This window comes from Juglans microcarpa x Juglans regia, chromosome 2S (assembly GCF_004785595.1).
Source record: "Juglans microcarpa x Juglans regia isolate MS1-56 chromosome 2S, Jm3101_v1.0, whole genome shotgun sequence".
In the NCBI taxonomy this organism is placed as follows: domain Eukaryota; kingdom Viridiplantae; phylum Streptophyta; class Magnoliopsida; order Fagales; family Juglandaceae; genus Juglans; species Juglans microcarpa x Juglans regia.
In genome coordinates, this window is record NC_054597.1 from 24,075,229 (window position 1) to 24,092,466 (window position 17,238).

Genomic DNA, 17,238 nt, shown 5'->3' on the forward strand with positions numbered 1-17,238 from the left:
TCTTTTCCTCTTCTCCTCCACTCTTCCTCTCTCCTCTTCTCCTATCTTCCTCTTCTCCACTCTTCTCTTCATTTGCTCCTCTTTTCTACTCTTCCTCGTCTCCTCATTTCCTCATCTTCTCCTATCTTCATTCTCTCCTCCACTCTTCCATTCTTCCTCCTCTCACATCATTTCCTCCTCTCTCCCTCTCTCCACTCTTCCTCATCTCCTCATCTCTTACTGCTGCACATTTCTTCCTCTAGATATACTATTTGTATGTTATATTTTTAAATATTATATTATTTTTGGTTGGATGTGATTAGACTTCTGTATTTCTTTCTCAATCCTTACAAGTTTTAAATTTTAATCTCCAAAACTTGAGATTTGTTGAGGAGATCTTATGCATGTGCAACTTTGATTGTATAGACTTAGTGGCTAGCCTTCAGCTTTGATACAGAGGAGGCAAACGCTCTCCAAGTCTATATATGACATTTTGTACTCATTATTATTATTTTTATACAAAATACTCTTTATAGGTCTTTGTCCTTTATAGGTACAGATATTCTGGTTTTCTATTCGAAATTATACTCCTCATTTAGACGGCAAAAGTGTTTGATGGCAGATTACATGATTAATTCTGTACTGTTACTTTTTTATCTGATGTCATATATTCTTCGATGATGAAAGGGTACACACTTTACATTGACTACACTATATTCTTACAAGCTAATTGCGGTATTCTGCCCTAGGAATCAACATGTATGTTATGTTAGAAGCATTATTTCTCTTATTGAATTGTTTTCAGGAACTTTCTATTTTATTTTACCTTATATTGTCTTGATAATGTTGAACTTCAAACGTTTCGCTTCATCAAATCTAGGTTTGTTATATTTCTTTGTAGATTCATCTTATTTTTTCATTATTTGCAAAATTTGTAGTTTTCTAGGATTGTCTAATAATGCAGGTTTTTCATGCCGGTTGATGTGCTTTTAGTATTTTAGCAACGAACTTTGTAAAGATTGATGACGGAAGATACGTTCTATGTTTATGTATTTTATAGAGCAAGGTAAACGTATTCATGTTTTTTTATTGATCTATTTTGTGTTTTTTGAGGCATTATTTTTGCAATGCATATTATGAGAATTTTTTTTAACAGTCAATTACAGCTAAAATTAATAATATAATAGCAGAAAATTTCCTATATTTTTTTTCCATGTTTTTTCACTCCTCGTCTTTTCCACACTCTTCCACTCCTCCACTCTTCATCCTCTTCCTCCACTCATCATCCTCTCTCATCATCTCATGACGTGGTATTCTGCCCAAAGAATGAGCAGGTATATTACGTTAGAAGCATTATGTCTCTTATTGGATTATTTTCAAGAATTTTCTATTTTATTTTACATTATTTTATCTTGATAATGTGGAACTTCAAACGTTTTTCTTCATTAACTCTAGGTTTGTTATATTTCTTTATAGATTAATCTTACTTTTCCATTACTTGCAAAATTTGTAGTTCTCCATAATTGTCTAATAATGCAGGTTTTCCATACCGGTTGATGTGCTTTTTGCACTGTAGCAACGAACTTTGTAAAGATTGATGACGGAAGATACTTGCTATGTTTATGTATTTTATAGAGCGAGGTAAACTTATTCATATTTTTATTGATCTATTTTGTGTTCTTTGAGCCATTACTTTTGCAATGCATATTTTGAGAAACTTTTTTACTAGCCAATTACTGCTAAAAGTAATATCATAACAGAAAATTTCCTTCATTTTTTATCCCTCCTCCTCTCTTCCATTTTTCATTTCCTCCTCTTCTCATTTCTTCCACTCCTCCTCCCCTCCTCCTCCACTTCTCTTCCTCTTCTCCTATCTTCCTCATTTGCTCCACTATTCATCTTCTCTTCCTTTCCTCCCCTTCTCTCCTCTCTTCCTTTCCTTCCTCCTCCTCTTCTCCACTCTTCCTCCCATCCTTTCTTTATCTTCTCTGCTCTTCATTCTCTCCTCCACTCTTCCTCCTATCTTCCTTTCATCTTCTTCTCTCCTATATTCCTTTCCTTCACTCTTCCTCTTCTCCCTTTCCTCCTTTCCCACACCTTTCTTCCTCCTTCCACTCTTCCTCTCTCTCTTCTCTTCCACTCTTCCACTCTTCCCTCTTCTCTCTCTCTCTCCCTCTCTCTCTCTCTCCACTCTTCCTCATCTCTCCCTCTCTCCTCCACTCTTCCCCCTTTCTCTTTCCTCCTCTCCTCCACCTCTCTTCCTTCCTCCACTCTTCCTCTCTTTCTCATCTCCTCTACCTCTTCCCTTCCTCGCTTCCTCTTCCTCCTCATCTTCTCCTACTCTATTACTACACATTTATTCTTCCTTGATATACTATTTTTATGTTATATTTTTAAATATTATATTATTTTTGGTGGGATGTCATTAGACTTTTAGTATTTCTTTTTCAATCATTATGGGTTCTAAATTTTAATTTCCAAACCTGGAGATTTGTTGAGGCCTTATGCATGTACAACTTTGATTGGACTTAGTGGCTAGACTTCAACTTTGATACAAAGGAGGCGGACACTCTCTAGGTCTATAGATGACATTTTATACTCATTATTTTTTTTGTATAAAATACTCTTTATTGGTCCAAGTTCTTTATTCAGAAATACTTTTCATTTTGATGTAAATATGAAGGGATGAAGGAAGGTTGATTTAGGTACTGATATTGTCGTTTCTATTTGAAATTATACTCCTCTTTTAGCTGACAAAGGTAAACAGTTTGATGGCAGATTACAAATTAAATTCCATACTATTACTTTTTTATCTGATGACATAGATTTTTCGATGATCAAGGGTAGTTACACACTTTACATTGACAGCTTTCAATAACTATATTATGACAAGCTAACTGTGGTATTCTACCCAAGGAATCAACATATATGTTATTTTAGAAGCATTATGTCGCTTATTATATTGTTTTCAGGAACTTTCTATTTTATTTTACATTATATTGTCTTGATAATATGGAACTTCAAACGTTTTCCTTCATTTAACTCTAAGTTTGTTATATTTTTTTGTAGATTAATCATACTTTTTCATTATTTGTAAAATCTATAGTTCTCTAGGACTGTCTAATAATGCATGTTTTCCATGCCATTGATGTACTTTTAGCATTATAGCGATGAACTTTGTACAGATTGATGACAGAAGATACTTGCTATGTTTATGTATTTTATAGAGTGAGGTAAATATATTCATGTTTTTTATTGATCTATTTTTTTGTTCTTTGAGGCATTATTTTTGTAACGCATATTATGATAAACTCTTTTTAACAATCAATTACTGCTAAAATAATAGAAACTTTCCTATATTTTTTGTATTGTAAGTTTTTTCCCACCTCCTTCTCTCCCCCACTCTTCATTTCCTCCTTTTCTCCTCCTCTCTCTTCCTCCTCTCTCCTCCACTCTTTCTCATCTTCTCATATCTTCCTCCTTTGCTCCACTCTTCCTCCTCTCTTCCTTTTCTCATTTTCTCATCTCTTCCTCTCATCCACTCTTCCTCTCTTCCTTTCCTCATTTTCTCCTCTCTTCCTGTCCTTCATCTCTTTTCCTCCCTCCACTCTTCCTCCCCTCCTCCTTCACTCTTCCTCCTTTCCTCCTCTTCCTTCTTTCCTCCACTCTTCCTCTCTTCTTTTCCTCTTCTTTCTCTCTTCCTCTGCTCCACTATTTCTTCTCGGAGGCTCTTCCTTCTCTCCTCTACCTCACTACCTCCTTCCACTCCTCCTCTCTTCCACTCTTCATCCTCTCGTCCTTTCCTCCTCTCTTCCTCTCTCCACTCTTCCTCATCTATTCATTTTCTCCTATCTCCTCCTCTTTCTCCTCTCTACCACCTCTCTTCCTTTCCTCCACTCTTCCTCTCGTCCTCTCTTTCTCATCTCCTTTTCCCCTTCTCCTCCTCTCTTACTCTTCCTATTCCTCCTCTCATACTCTCTACTACACATTTCTTCCTCCTAGATATACACTATTTGTATGTTATATTTTTAAATATTATATTATTTTTGGATGGATGTCATTAGACTTTTAGTCTTTCTTTCTCAATCCTTATGGATTTTAAATTTTAATTTCCAAACATTGAGATTTGTTGAGGCCTTAGGCATGTACAAGTTTGATTAGAGATAGACTTAGTGGCTAGACTTCAGCTTTGATACAAAGGAGGCATACGCTCTCTAAGTTTATAGATGACATTTTGTACTCATTAATTTTTTTTTATATAAAATACAAGTCCTTTATTCAGGAATACCTTTCATTTTTCAAAGGAAAGATGAAGAGGGATGAAGAAATGTTGATTTAGGTAATGATATTTTCGCTTCCTATTTGAAATTATACTCTTCATTTGATGGCAAAGGTAAATAGTTTGATGGCAGGTTACAAGATTAATTTTGTACTATTACTTTTTCATCTGATGACATATATTCTTCGATGATGAAGGGTAATTACACACTTTACATTGACATCTTTCAATGACTATATTATGACAAGCTATCTGCGGTATTTTGCCCAAGGAATCAACAGGTATGTTATGCTATAAGCATTATGTCTATTATTTAATTATTTTCAGGAAGTTTGTATTTTATTTTACATTATATTGTCTTGATAATGTGGAACTTCAAACGTTTTCCTTCATTAACTTTATATTTATTATATTTATTTATAGATTAATCATATTTTTTCATTATTTGTAAAATTTGTAGTTCTCTAGGATTGTCTAATAATAATGTAGGTTTTTCATGCCGGTTGATATGCTTTTAGTAGTGTAGCAACGAACTAATTAAAGATAGATGACATAATATACTTGCTATGTTTATGTATTTTATTGAGCGATGTAAACGTATTCATATTTTTTTATTGATCTATTTTTGCGTTCTTTACGGCAATATTTTTTAGATGCATATTATGAGAAATATTTTTTTAACAGTCAATTACTGCTAAATGTAATATCATAGCAGAAAATTTCCTTATTACAAGTTTTTCCCTCCTCCTCTTCCTCCACTCTTCATTTCCCTCCTCTTCTTCACTCTTCCTCCTCTCCTCAACTTCCTCTCTCCTCCTCTCCTATCTTCCTCCTCTCCACTCTTCTCATATTCTCTTCCTTTCCTCATCTTCTCCTTTCTTTATTTCCTCCTCTTTTCCACTCTTCCTCTCCTCCATCTCTCTTCCTCCATCCACTCTTCCTCCACACCTCCACTCTTCCTCATCTCCTCATTTTCTCCTCTTCTAATCTCTTCTCTTCTCCTCTCCACTCTTCCTCATCTTCCTCCTCCTCTCCTCCTTTCTCCCTCTCTCCTCTTCCTCCTCTCTTCCTTTCCTCCTCTCTCCTCTTCCTCTTCCCTCTTCTCCTCCTCGCCTCCTCTTCCTCTTCCTCATCCTCCTCCTCCTCCTCTCTTACTACGACACATTTCTTCATCCGATATACTATTTGTATGTTATATTTTTAAATATTATATTATTTTTGGTTGGATGTGATTAGACTTTTATTATTTCTTTCTCAATCCTTATAGGTTTTAAATTTTAATTTCTAAACCTTGAGATTTGTTGAGGAGGTGGTCTTAGGCATGTACAATTTTGATTGTATAGATTTAGTGGCTAGCTTTTAGCTTTGATACAAAGGAGGCAGACGCTCTCTAGGTCTATAGATGACATTTTCTACTCATTATTATTTTTTATATAAAATACTCTTTATAGGTCTTAGTCCTTTATTCAGAAATAATTTTCATTTTGATGCAAAGATGAAGGGATGAATAAATTTTGATTTAGTTACTGATATTCTCATTTAGTACTCGAAATTATACTCCTCATTTAGATGGCAAAAGTAAATAGTCTGATGGCAGATTACATGATTAATTTCGTACTATTACTTTTTTATCTGATGACATATATTCTTCAATGATGAAGGGTAGTTACACACTTTACATTGATAGCTTTCAATGACTATATTATGACAAGCTAACTGCGGTACTCTGCCCAAGGAATCAACATATATGTTATGTTAGAATCATTGAGTCTCTCTTATTGGATTGTTTTCAATAACTTTCTATTTTATTTTACCTTATATTGTCACGATAATGTTGAACTTCAAACGTTTTGCTTCATTAACTCTAGGTTTGTTATATTTCTTTGTAGATCCATCATATTTTTCCATTATTTGTAAAATTTGTAGTTCTCTAGGATTGTCTAATCATGTAGGTTTTTCATGCCGGTTGATGTGCTTTTAGCATTGTAGCAACGAACTTTGTAAAGATTGATGACAGAAGGTACTTTCTATGTTTATGTATTTTATAAAACGAGGTAAATGTATATTCATGTTTTTTTATTGATGTATTTTGTGTTCTTTGAGGCATTATTTTTGCAATGCATATTATGATAAACTTTTTTTAGTAACCAATTACTGCTAAAAGTAATATCATAATAGAAAATTTTCTTAATTTTTTTCCCTCATCCTCTCCCCCATTCTTCCTTTCCTCATCCTCTTCTCATTTCCTCCACTCCCCCCTCCCCTCCTCCAACCTCCAACTTCTCTTTCTCCCTCCACTATTCTCCTCCTCTCTTCGTCTTCTTCTCCTCTCTTCCTTTCCTCCCTCCTCCTATTCTCCACTCTTCCTCTCCTCCTTTCTTCATCTTCTCCTCTCTTCCTTCTCTCCTTCACTCTTTCTCCTATCTTCATTTCATCTTCTTCTCTCCTTTATTCCTCTCCTCCACTTTTCCTCCTCTCCTGCACCTCTCTTCCTCCTTCCTCCTTCCACTCTTCTTCTCCTCCTTTCTTCCTCTTCTCTTCCACTCTTCCCTCATCTCTTCCTCTCTCCTCCACTCTTCCTCCTCTATATTTCCTCCTCTTCCCCTCCTCGCTTCCTCTTCCTCATCCTCCTCCTCTCCTACTCTCTATTACTACACATTTATTCTTCCTCGATATACTATTTTTATGTTGTATTTTTAAATATTATGTTATTTTTGGTGGGATGTCATTAGACTTTTAGTATTTCTTTTTCAATCATTATGGGTTTTAAATTTTAATTTCCAAACCTGGATATTTGTTGAGGCCTTATGCATGTACAAATTTGATTGGACTTAATGGTTGCTAGACTTCAACTTTGATACAAAGGAGGCAAACGCTCTCTAGGTCAATAGAGGACCTTTTGTACTCATTATTTTTTTTTTTTTGTATAAAATACCCTTTATTTGTCTAAGTCCCTTTATTCATGAATACATTTTTCATTTTGATGCAAATATGAAGGGATAAAGAAATGTTGATTTTGGTACTAATATTGTCGTTTCCTATTCGAAATTATACTCTTCCTTTAGACGACAAGGATAAATAATTTGATGGTAGATTACAAATTTAATTCCATACTATTACTTTTTTATCTGATGACATATATATTTAGATGATGAAGGGTAGTTACACACTTTACATTGACAGCTTTCAATAACTATATTGTAACAAGCTAATTGTGGTATTCTAACAAAGGAATTAACATGTATGTTATGTCAGAACCATTAAGTCTCTTATTGGATTGTTTTCAGGAACTTTCTATTGTATTTTACATTATATTGTCTTCATAATATGGAACATCAAACGTTTTCATTCATTAACTCTAGGTTTGTTATATGTCTTCGTAGATTAATCATATTTTTTCATTATTTATAAAATCTGTAGTTCTCTAGGATTGTCTGATAATACAGGTTTTCCATGCCGATTGATGTACTTTTAGCATTATAGCGATGAACTTTGTACAGATTGATGACAGACGATACTTGTTATGTTTATGTATTTTATAGAGCGAGGTAAACATATTCATGTTTTTTATTGATCTATTTTGTGCTTTGAGGGATTAGTTTTGTAATGCATATTATAATAAACTTTTTAACAGTCAAATTACTGCTAAAATAGTAGAAAATGTTCTTTTTTTTTTTACAAGTTTTTTCCCTTCTTCTTCTCACCTCCACTCTTCCTTTCCTCTTCCTCTTCTCCACTCTTCCACTCCTCTACTCTTCCTCCTCTCCTCCACCTGTCTTCGTCCCTCCACTCTTCTCCTCTTGTCTTCCTCCACTTTTCCTCATCTTTTCATATCTTCCTCCTCTGCTCCACTCTTCCTCCTCTCTTCCTTTCCTCCTTTTCTCCACTCTTCCTCCCCCTCCTCCACTCTTCCTCATCTCCTCCTTTCCTTCTCTCTTCCTTTCCTCCTTTTCTTCTCTCTTCCTCTCCTCCATCTCTCCTCCTCACTCCACTCTTCCTCCCCTCCTCCACTCTTCCACCTCTTCTCTCTTCCTCCTCTCCTCCACTCTTCCTTTCCTCTTCTTCCTCTCCTCCACTATTTCTCCTCTCCTCCTCTTCCTCCTCTCCTCCACCTCACTTTCTCATTCCCCTGCTCCTTTCTCCCTCCTCTCATCCACTCTTCCTCCTTTCTTCCTCTCTCCACTCTTCCTCCTCATCTCTCTCCGTCTCCTCCACTCTTCCTCCTCCTCTGTCCTCTTCTTTCTCCTCTCTACCACCTCTCTTCTTCCCTCCACTCTTCCTCTCGTCCTCTCATTCTCATCTCCTCTTCCTCTCCTCCTCCTTGCTTCCTCTTCCTCTTCCTCCTCCTCCTCCTCGCCTACTCTCTACTACACATTTCTTCCATGTACACTATTTGTATGTTATATTTTTAAATATTATATTATTTTTGGATGGATGTCATAAGACTTTTAGTATTTCTTTCTCGATCCTTATGGGTTTTAAATTTTAATTTCCAAACATTGAGATTTGTTGAGGCCTTAGGCATGTACAAGTTTGATTGGATAGACTTAGTGGCTAGACGCTTTGATACAAAGGAGGCCTACGCTCTCTAAGTCTATAGATGACATTTTGTACTCATTAATGTTTTTTGTATAAAATACACGTCCTTCATTCAGGAATACCTTTCATTTTGATGCAAAGATGATGGGATGAAGAAAGGTTCATTTAGGTATTAATATTGTCATTTCTTACTTGAAATTATTCTCCTCATTTAGACGACAAAGGTAAATAATTTGATGGTAGATTACAAGATTAATTTCGTACTATTACTTTTTTGATTTGATGACATATATTCTTCGATAATGAAGGGTAGTTACACATTTTACATTGACAACTTTCAAGGACTATATTACGACAAGCATACTGCGTTATTCTGCCCAAGGAATCAACACGTATGTTATGTTGGAAGCATTATGTCTCTTATTAGATTGTTTTCTGGAACTTTCTATTGTATTTTACATTATATTGTCTTCATAATATGGAACATCAAACGTTTTCCTTCATTAACTCTAGGTTTGTTATATGTCTTCGTAGATTAATCATATTTTTTCATTATTAGTAAAATCTGTAGTTCTCTAGGATTGTCTGATAATGCAGGTTTTCCATGCCGATTGATGTACTTTTAGCATTATAGCAATGAACTTTGTACAGATTGATGACAGACGATACTTGTTATGTTTATGTATTTTATAGAGCGAGGTAAACATATTCATGTTTTTTATTGATCTATTTTGTGCTTTGAGGGATTAGTTTTGTAATGCATATTATGATAAACTTTTTAACAGTCAAATTACTGCTAAAATAGTAGAAAATGTTCTTTTTTTTTTACAAGTTTTTTCCCTTCTTCTTCTCACCTCCACTCTTCCTTTCCTCTTCCTCTTCTCCACTCTTCCACTCCTCTACTCTTCCTCCTCTCCTCCACCAGTCTTCGTCCCTCCACTCTTCTCCTCTTGTCTTCCTCCACTCTTCCTCATCTTTTCATATCTTCCTCCTCTGCTCCACTCTTCCTCCTCTCTTCCTTTCCTCCTTTTCTCCACTCTTCCTCCCCCTCCTCCACTCTTCCTCATCTCCTCCTTTCCTTCTCTCTTCCTTTCCTCCTTTTCTTCTCTCTTCCTCTCCTCCATCTCTCCTCCTCACTCCACTCTTCCTCCTCTTCTCTCTTCCTCCTCTCCTCCACTCTTCCTTTCCTCTTCTTCCTCTCCCGCACTATTTCTCCTCTCCTCCTCTTCCTCCTCTCCTCCACCTCACTTTCTCATTCCCCTCCTCCTTTCTCCCTCCTCTCATCCACTCTTGCTCCTTTCTTCCTCTCTCCACTCTTCCTCCTCATCTCTCTCCGTCTCCTCCACTCTTCCTCCTCCTCTGTCCTCCTCTTTCTCCTCTCTACCACCTCTCTTCTTCCCTCCACTCTTCCTCTCGTCCTCTCTTTCTCATCTCCTCTTCCTCTCCTCCTCCTTGCTTCCTCTTCCTCTTCCTCCTCCTCCTCCTCGCCTACTCTCTACTACACATTTCTTCCATGTACACTATTTGTATGTTATATTTTTAAATATTATATTATTTTTGAATGGATGTCATAAGACTTTTAGTATTTCTTTCTCGATCCTTATGGGTTTTAAATTTTAATTTCCAAACATTGAGATTTGTTGAGGCCTTAGGCATGTACAAGTTTGATTGGATAGACTTAGTGGCTAGACGCTTTGATACAAAGGAGGCCTACGCTCTCTAAGTCTATAGATGACATTTTGTACTCATTAATGTTTTTTGTATAAAATACACGTCCTTTATTCAGGAATACCTTTCATTTTGATGCAAAGATGAAGGGATGAAGAATGGTTCATTTAGGTATTAATATTGTCATTTCTTACTCGAAATTATTCTCCTCATTTAGACGACAAAGGTAAATAGTTTGATGGTAGATTACAAGATTAATTTCGTACAATTACTTTTTTGATTTGATGACATATATTCTTCGATAATGAAGGGTAGTTACACATTTTACATTGACAACTTTCAATGACTATATTACGACAAGCTTACTGCGTTATTCTACCCAAGGAATCAACATGTATGTTATGTTGGAAGCATTATGTCTCTTATTAGATTGTTTTCAGGAACTTTCTATTGTATTTTACATTATATTGTCTTCATAATATGGAACATCAAACGTTTTCCTTCATTAACTCTAGGTTTGTTATATGTCTTCGTAGATTAATCATATTTTTTCATTATTTGTAAAATCTGTAGTTCTCTAGGATTGTCTGATAATGCAGGTTTTCCATGCCGATTGATGTACTTTTAGCATTATAGCGATGAATTTTGTACAGATTGATGACAGACGATACTTGTTATGTTTATGTATTTTATAGAGCGAGGTAAACATATTCATGTTTTTTATTGATCTATTTTGTGCTTTGAGGGATTAGTTTTGTAATGCATATTATGATAATCTTTTTTTAACAGTCAAATTACTGCTAAAATAGTAGCAAATGTTCTAGTTTTTTTTTTTTTTACAAGTTTTTTTCCTTTTTCTTCTCACCTCCACTCTTCCTTTCCTCTTCCTCTTCTCCACTCTTTCACTCCTCTACTCTTCCTCCTCTCTTCCACCTGTCTTCGTCCCTCCACTCTTCTCCTCTTGTCTTCCTCATCTTTTCATATCTTCCTCCTCTACTCTACTCTTCCTCCTCTCACCCTTTCCTCTTTTTCTCCACTCTTCCTCCCCCTCCTCCACTCTTCCTCATCTCCTCCTTTCCTTCTCTCTTCCTTTCCTCCTTTTCTTCTCTCTTCCTCTCCTCCATCTCTCTCCTCCATCTCTCCTCCTCACTCCACTCTTCCTCCCCTCCTCCACTCTTCCTCCTCTCCTCCCTTCCTCCTCTCCTCCACTCTTCCTCCTCTCTTCCTTTCCCCTTCTTCCTCTCTCCACTATTTCTCCTCTCCTCCTCTTCCTCCTCTCCTCCACCTCACTTCCTCATTCCCCTCCTCCTTTCTCCCTCCTCTCATCCACTCTTGCTCCTTTCTTCCTCTCTCCACTCTTCCTCCTCATCTCTCTCCGTCTCCTCCACTCTTCCTCCTCCTCTGTCCTCCTCTTTCTCCTTTCTACCACCTCTCTTCTTTCCTCCACTCTTCCTCTCGTCCTCTCTTTCTCATCTCCTCTTCCTCTTCTCCTCCTTGCTTCCTCTTCCTCCTCCTCCTCCTCGCCAACTCTCTACTACAAATTTCTTCCATGTACACTATTTGTATGTTATATTTTTAAATATTATATTATTTTTGGATGGATGTCATAAGACTTTTAGTATTTCTTTCCCGATCCTTATGGGTTTTAAATTTTAATTTCCAAACATTGAGATTTGTTGAGGCCTTAGGCATGTACAAGTTTGATTGGATAGACTTAGTGGCTAGATGCTTTGATACAAAGGAGGCCTACGCTGTCTAAGTCTATAGATGACATTTTGTACTCATTAATTTTTTTTGTATAAAATACACGTCCTTTATTCAGGAATACCTTTCATTTTGATGTAAAGATGAAGGGATGAAGAAAGGTTCATTTAGGTATTAATATTGTCATTTCTTATTCGAAATTATTCTCCTCATTTAGAAGACAAAGGTAAATAGTTTGATGGAAGATTACAAGATTAATTTCGTACTATTACTTTTTTGATTTGATGACTTATATTCTTTGATAATGAATGGTAGTTACACATTTTACATTGACAACTTTCAATGACGATATTACGACAAGCGTACTTCGTTATTCTGCCTAAGGAATCAACATGTATGTTATGTTGGAAGCATTATGTCTCTTATTGGATTGTTTTCAGGAACTTTCTATTGTATTTTACATTATATTGTTTTGATAATATAGAACTTCAAACATTTTCCTTCATTACCTCTAGGTTTGTTATATGTCGTTGTAGATTAATCATATTTTTTCATTATTTGTAAAATCTGTAGTTCTCTAGGATTGTCTGATAATGCAGGTTTTCCATACCGATTGATGTACTTTTAGCATTATAGCGATGAACTTTGTACAAATTGACGACAGACGATACTTGTTATGTTTATGTATTTTATAGAGCGAGGTAAACATATTCATGTTTTTTATTGATCTATTTTGTGCTTTGAGGGATTAGTTTTGTAATGCATATTATGATAAACTTTTTTTAACAGTCAAATTACTGCTAAAATATTAGAAAATGTTATATTTTTTTTTTTACAAGTTTTTTCCCTTCTTCTTCTCATCTCCACTCTTCCTTTCCTCTTCCTCTTTTCTACTCTTCCACTCCTCTACTCTTCCTCCTCTCTTCCACCTGTCTTCGTCCCTCCACTCTTCTCCTCTTGTCTTCCTCCACTCTTCCTCATCTTTTTATATCTTCCTCCTCTGCTCTACTCTTCCTTCTCTCTTCCTTTCCTCATTTTCTCCACTCTTCCTCCCCCTCCTCCACTCTTCCTCATCTCCTCCTTTTCTTCTCTCTTCCTCTCCTCCATCTCTCCTCCTCACTCCACTCTTCCTCCCCTCCTCCACTCTTCCTCCTCTCCTCTCTTCCTCCTTTCCTCCACTCTTCCTCCTCTCTTCCTTTCCTCTTCTTCCTCTCCTCCACTATTTCTCCTCTCCTTCTCTTCCTCCTCTCCTCCACTTCACTTCCTCATTCCCCTCCTCCTTTCTTCCTCCTCTCATCCACTCTTCCTCCTTTCTTCCTCTCTCCACTCTTCCTCCTCATCTCTCTCCATCTCCTCCACTCTTCCTCCTCCTCTGTCCTCCTCTTTCTCCTCTCTACCACCTCTCTTCTTTCCTCCACTCTTCCTCTCGTCCTCTCTTTCTCATCTCCTCTTCCTCTTCTCCTCCTTACTTCCTCTTCCTCTTCCTCTTCCTCCTCCTCCTCGCCTACTCTCTACTACACATTTCTTCCATGTACACTATTTGTATGTTATATTTTTAAATATTATGTTATTTTTGGATGGATGTCATAAGACTTTTAGTATTTCTTTCTCGATCCTTATGGGTTTTAAATTTTAATTTCCAAACATTGAGATTTGTTGAGGCCTTAGGCATGTACAAGTTTGATTGGATTGACTTAGTGGGTAGACGCTTTGATACAAAGGAGGCCTATGCTCTCTATATAGATGACATTTTGTACTCATTAATTTTTTTTTTGTATAAAATACAAGTCCTTTATTCAGGAATACCTTTCATTTTGATGCAAAGATGAAGGGATGAAGAATGGTTCATTTAGGTATTAATATTGTCATTTCTTATTCGAAATTATTCTCCTCATTTAGACGACAAAGGTAAATAGTTTGATGGTAGATTACAAGATTAATTTTGTACTATTACTTTTTTTATTTGATGACATATATTCTTCGATAATGAAGGGTAGTTATACATTTTACATTGACAACTTTCAATGACTATATTATGACAAACTTACTACGGTATTCTGCCCTAGGAATCAACATGTATGTTATGTTGGAAGCATTATGTCTCTTATTGGATTGTTTTCAGGAACTTTCTATTTTATTTTACCTTATATTGTCTTGATAATGTTGAATTTCAAACGTTTTACTTCATCAAATCTAGGTTTGTTATATTTCTTTGGAGATTCATCATATTTTTTTATTATTTGCAAAATTTGTAGTTCTCTAAAATTATCTAATAATGCAGATTTTCCATGCCGGTTGATATGCTTTTAGTATTTTAGCAATGAACTTTGTAAAAGATAAACCTATTCATGTTTTTTTATTAATCTATTTTGTGTTCTTTGAGGGATTTTTTTGCAATGCATATTATGAGAAATTTTTTTTTTAACAATCAATTTCAGCTAAAAGTAATATCATAGCAGAAAATTTCCTGTATTTTTTTTCCAAGTTTTTTCGCTCCTGCTCTTCTCCACTCCTCCACTCTTCCTCATCTTCCTCCACTCATCAACCTCTCATCATCTCATGACGTTATATTCTGCCTAGCAGGTATATTATGTTAGAAGCATTATGTCTCTTATTGGATTGTTTTTAGGAACTTTCTATTTTATTTTGTCTTGAGTGGTTCAAACTTTTTCTTTCATAACTCTAGGTTTGTTATATTTATTTGTAAATTAATAATACTTTTCCATTATTTGCAAAATCTCTAGGATTGTCTAATAATAGTTTTCCATGCTAGTTGATGTGCTTTTAGCATTGTAACAATGAACTTTGTACAGATTGATGATGGAAGATACTTGCTATGTTTATGTATTTTATTGACCGAGGTAAACATATCATGTTTTTTTATTGCTATTTTGTGTTCTTTGAGGCATTATTTTTGCAATGGATATTATAAGAAAGTTTTTTTAACAGTCAATTACTACTGAAATAGTAGAAAATTTCCTCTATTTTTTTTATTACAAGTTTTTTTCCCTCCTCCTCCTCTCCTCCACTCCACTCTTCATTTTCTCCTCTCCTCCACTCTTCTACTCTCTACTCTTCCTCCTCTTCTTACTATCTTCCTCCTCTCGTCCTCTCGTCCTCTTCCTCTTGGGGACAAGGCTTGTTGTAATGGAATAACTGTGGTAAAACTAACTACCGAAGTGGAAACCCTCTGAAAGGGGAATGAGACGCTCAAAGTAGCCACCAACGAGCTAGAAAATGAAGTGGAACCCAGCAACAACGAGCACGTAGGATCCAAGAACGCAGGAGAAGGATGTGACGCTGAGGACGAAAGGAAGATGCGCACATCATCATTAGTAGACCAATTGCTCACCAATATGGCCCTACTCTACAACAAGGAGGTAATGGTCGTGACCCTATCGCCAAAGTTCTGAGTGCCCCTTATGGACATGAGAACAAAGGGACACTAGAGATCCCCTTGAACATCTGGAAACCTTTTTGCATGATTTACTGATAGAAGTGGCCTGCAAGCATTTCTCGTTGAACTTGAGGGGTCCGGCGAGTGTGTGGTTTGGATCATTGGCACCCGAGTCCATAGATGGCATTGGGGACATAATTTATGGTGAGCCGAAGAAGGAGACACCCCGCGGCATACCTTCTCACCATCAAGCAGGGGGAAGATGAAAAGATAACTTTGGCGACACTCCTAGGAGTAGTGTGGCCCCGATCCCAGTTCATGCCATAATTGGCGAGGAGAACTCCAGCCACACTGCAAGAATTCATAGATCAAGCCAACGACTATATCAATGCTGAGGGCACACTTCTTCTCTCCTGTTGTTGCGCGACCCTTTCTTTGTCTTCTCGCGAGCCTTGCCTCTGGTTGGCGCTTTCCCTTTCCTCTCTGCCTGTTCCAGTTATTTCCTCTTCTATGAAGGGCCTGGGGCTTTTGGTTTGACCAACCACAAGGGCGCCATCGGCTGCTATTGCACCTACCACCAGTCCCCCCCCCCCCCCCCCCACTTGTGACATCGAAGATTGCATTTCCTTGAAAAAGGGAAGAGAATAGGCTGGGCAGCCAAGGCAGCGGTACCCTCCCGCCCGGAGGCCACAGCGGGGGTGGTTGTGTAGGGACCTCAGCGCGATTTCCCTCGCGCACCAGATAAAGAAGGACCACCGTTAGGAGAAATCAGAACCACCGCAGGGGGTTCGCTGGAGGGGGGCGCAACCTCATCTGGGTGGAAGGCAAACACCAAACGAGCGAGATAGCAAAAAATGTATTCGACAGAGTGCCGCCCCACCAACACAGAAAAATGACCCGACCCGACCCTGACCATTTCCTTTGGAGAGGGTGACAAGGAGGGGGAGGGGGTCCTCTACCCCCATGACAACTCCCTAGTTGGTCACCAACTTCACCACTAGGAGGATTCCTATCGACAATGGCAACTCAACAGACATCCTGTTCTCGGAAGCCTTTACATGGATGGGGATAGATGCCTCTCGACTCCAACCAGCCCCCATGCTGCTAAAAGGTTTCTTCGGGGATATGGTCCAGCCGGTTGGAACCATCACGCTGTTTGTCTTGGCAGGCAGCTCCCCCTCAACAGCCTCTATCATGGTCGACTTCCTGTTGGTGAAGGCTCCTTAGTCATACAACGCCATAATCGGCAGACCCACCCTCAACAGCCTAAGAACGATAACATGAACCTATTACTTGAAGATGAAATTTCTGAGCTCTCAGGGGGTGGGAGAAATTTGAGGAGAACAGGTCCTAGTGGAGTGTTACACACAGGAATTGAAAATGAGGGGCGGCGAGGTGCACATGTCCAGGCCCACAGGACACAGAGCGTCTGCAGGAGTTTCACTACGAAAGAACCTTATGACTTGTAACTTATATTTCTATGTCGATAGCGTAAATTTTGTTAACAAGATTATGGCTTTTCAAGGATAAAATGTGTCTCGCCTATCTCAAATCCTTACTCTCCATCAACGTAAACTATGTCAACATAATCTTCACCAATGTAATCTCCATTAACATAATCTCCACCAACGTAATCTCCATCAATGTAATCTCCATAAAAAAAAATCTCCAT

The 17,238-nt window shown here is 37.3% G+C and overlaps 1 long non-coding RNA gene across 1 annotated transcript; it reads left to right on the top strand.

The window, feature by feature from the left end:
- Positions 1-215: 215 nt before the first annotated feature.
- Positions 216-14,794, top strand: LOC121251562. The gene is made up of 3 exons (XR_005938054.1): positions 216-587; positions 4,373-4,539; positions 14,753-14,794. It is a non-coding gene; the product is annotated as an uncharacterized LOC121251562 (long non-coding RNA).
- The last annotated feature ends 2,444 nt before the right edge of the window (positions 14,795-17,238 follow it).